The following is a 3,328-nucleotide window of genomic DNA, read 5'->3' as shown; positions in this document are numbered from 1 at the left end:
CACAATCTGCTGCTTTCTTCTTTACATTGTTCTTTTTATCTACAGTGTCCTGAGACAACGTGTGTTGGGACTTGGAGCTGTAGAAATAAACTGAACTGAATTGAATGAACTGAGTTGAAAAGAAAAGAACAGAAAAGAAAATAAAAATGACAGTATTATAAAGATGCACAGAAGAGGTTACAGACAGCAAAAGGAGCTGATCATCTGACCTGAGGGAGTGCTGTGGGACATATAGATGAAGTGGATCAGAGAGGTGGGGGAAGTGTTGAGGCATTTAGAAACAAGAGGATCTTAAAGTGAATCAGGCTGATTTCATAAAGCAGCACATTATAGTTATCAAGGCTGGATGTTCTGAAAGCATGAGTTACTGTCTCAGGATGTATTTAGATAGAATGAGCTTCAACTTGAACAGTCCCCTCAACAGAACAAAAAGCAGGATTTAGGATTTGAGTTGACATGACTTTTATTTTCATGTAAGGATCCATTTTTACTCCCAGATCATGACCTAAAGAACACAATCATAAATACAAGCAGTTGAAATGAGCGTCCTCCATGAGTGGCCAAGGAGCTCTGACATCTTTAGGGAGCTTAGATAAAACTACTTCTCTACATTAAAAGAGTTCAGGTAAGGGGATGGAAGTATGGATGGACTGACAGACAAGTCAAGAGCTTGTGTTTTTGTGATATTTCCTTGATAAATGCTGTATTAAATCACAAAAACATTAATAAAAGTGACTCATAAATCCTTTATACCATTCATGCCAGACTGAGTCACAGGGGAATTARTTTGGCAGACATCCTCAGACCTCCCTCTCCTCAGATATCCCTTTCAGCTCACGCAATCAGACGCCAAGGCTTTTTCACAAATATCTTGAAATACTTTTAGACCAACAGTTTAGGTAGGATCTGTGTCTCAGCCCAGGGTTGGTTAGCTAAAGTCAAACAGGGATGAAGCCAAGAACTATCAGATCCATTTTTGGGCTGATTTAATTACATTTTTCACCAAAACAACAAAACCATTTGACAGAAACATGAACTAATCAGAGCTCCCACAGTGAAACCAGTGAGGGTAAGAAAAAGGTTTCATCATGGGAGGCAGCACAGCAACAACCTGGATGATTACTGAAGCTTGGGCACAAAGTTCACTGTAAACAGAACCAAAAACAACTGAGAAAATTAAACCTAACTAGTGCCAAACATGAGAAGAGACCACATGAAATCATATCGACGAACACAACACTAACCTGAAGCAGCTGTGAGGCCAGAAGCATCAGGGAAATATTAGCTGGTTTGACACTGGACAGRGCCGAGGCTAAAACAACAACAAGCATAAAACATCAGGGGTTAGGAGGTCGTAAAAGTGCAACAACAAAATACATCAGCAAAGAAAGCAACAGCTAAGATTTGGGCCAAACTGAGGCAAAATGATCAGAAACCATCCATCAAATCAAACAGGACAAAAAGTTGTTTTTTATTTTGGACTTTGTTGAACTTTGTCAGTGTTTCTGTGCACTTTCTGCCCTCTGGTGCTGAGAACTCATTCAGATCAGCATTAACAGCTTTCCCTCCGAGGTCAGTCAGTGTAGAACAGATTCAGTGACTGTTTGCTTTGTCAGCACTCAAAACATGAATAGGAGCACTGAGCCTCTCAGAACAGACCTCACCTTATCCCAGTGCCAGGTGTGTTTTCAGTCAGCTGAAGGAAAGGAGACGAAATCCATGAAAACATCTTTTCTTCGCTCTCATGGTTAGTGCAGCTGAGAAAACACTGCTCAGTCAGTTAGTAGGCAGGAAACACTGGAAACTCGCCTACACACACACACACACACACACACACACACACACACACACACACACACACGCACACACACACTGGATGATGACCATGCCTCATTCTGCTGCTCTGTTTTCTTAAACTTGACAGTCAGGATAATATTGATGTATTTTAGGTTTTATTTATGGGTTTTATTCTTTTTAAGAACATTTAGTCAGAGGAAGTATTTCAACAGAAGAACAAACACGTTCTTTTTGTTAATCACAGGCGTTCATCAACATAAAACCAAACAGAAAGTTGTTGGATTCTGGAAGGAGGGAAGAGATATAGTACTCCAGTATTCGTCAAATGACGTCACAGGAAAAGTGACAGGTGCCCCTTAGGGCGGGGCACCTGTCACTTTTCCTGTGACATCATTTGACGAATACTGGGGTACTATATCTCTGAGGGAATGGGTCAGACGGGTCACATCTTAGAAAAGGTCATCATTTAGTTTGTGTCCTTGAACCTATTCTGTTCAACGTGTCTGAAAATACAAAAAGGAATAACATTTCACAATGCCTTGTGAAATCAACACAAAAGGTGCAGAATCCCCACATTTCAACACAAAAACAAAAAAGTTACAGTGGCCCAGCTTTACTAATGGTTTGTGTTACAATTTCAAGGTTTACATAAAAATCTAACTCCCAAAGCAGATTAAAAGTCAACTTTGCATCTCCAACTTTTTTTATTTTACCTTTTTATTAACCAGACAATAAGATCCCAGTTCTCCTCTGCTCAGGAGGCCTGGACCTGAAGACAACCTAACTGCATATTTTAGGTCTGGTCAAATTGTTTTTGGAAATCATGGACGCCGTGTCCTCTGGGCCAAAGAGGAAAAGGACTGTACAGATTATTATCTGTGCAAAGTTCAAAAGCCAGCCTCTCTGATGGTATGGGGGTGTATTAGTGCCCATGGCATGAATAACTTGCACATGTGTGAAGGCACCATTAATGCTGAAAGGTACAAACAGCTTTTGGAGCATCATGGGTTGCCTACCAAGCTTGCTTGTTTTAGCAAGACAATACCAAGCTTCACTCTGCTGAGTTACAACAGCGTGGCTTCGTAAGTGCAGGTACTAGACTGGTCCGCCTACGGTCCAGACCTGTGTCCCATTGAAACCATGTGACGCATTGTGAAGCACAAAATACAAATTAATACAACCAATACAACCAATACAACCAATACAAATATGAATCAATACGACCCTGGACTGTTTAACAACTGAAGTTGTACATGAAGCAAGAATGGAAAGGAATTCCAGCTATAAAGTTTCAACAATTAACATCTCAGTTCCCCTAAGACTTATTGAGTGTTCAAAGGAAAGATGACGTCACACAGTGGCAAACATGACACTGTCCCAGCTTTTTTGGACTGTGTTTCACACATCCATCCATTTTCTGTACACGCTTCTTCCTTTCAGGGTCACTGGTGCCCATTTCAGCAGTCACAGTGCGAGGGGCGGGGTCCACCCTGGACAGGTCTCAGTCCATCACAGGGACACATACAGGTGC

At 41.2% G+C, this 3,328-nt stretch overlaps 1 long non-coding RNA gene across 1 annotated transcript in view; it reads right to left on the bottom strand.

Moving 5' to 3' along the window:
• LOC106533081 (uncharacterized) overlaps nucleotides 1–1,830 on the bottom strand; it is an 11,176-nt gene extending 9,346 nt beyond the window's left edge. Inside the window, exons 1-2 of the long non-coding RNA XR_001312188.1 lie at nucleotides 1,665–1,830; nucleotides 1,245–1,312 (exon numbers count right to left, since the gene is read on the bottom strand). This is a non-coding gene — a long non-coding RNA (uncharacterized LOC106533081). The remainder of the gene's footprint in view (nucleotides 1–1,244; nucleotides 1,313–1,664) is intronic.
• Between the last annotated feature and the right edge of the window lie 1,498 nt (nucleotides 1,831–3,328).

Source organism: Austrofundulus limnaeus, unplaced genomic scaffold (assembly GCF_001266775.1).
Source record: "Austrofundulus limnaeus strain Quisiro unplaced genomic scaffold, Austrofundulus_limnaeus-1.0 Scaffold880, whole genome shotgun sequence".
NCBI classification, from domain to species: domain Eukaryota; kingdom Metazoa; phylum Chordata; class Actinopteri; order Cyprinodontiformes; family Rivulidae; genus Austrofundulus; species Austrofundulus limnaeus.
The sequence above is the reverse complement of the archived record's forward strand: the minus strand, read 5'-3'. Positions and strand labels throughout refer to the sequence as shown.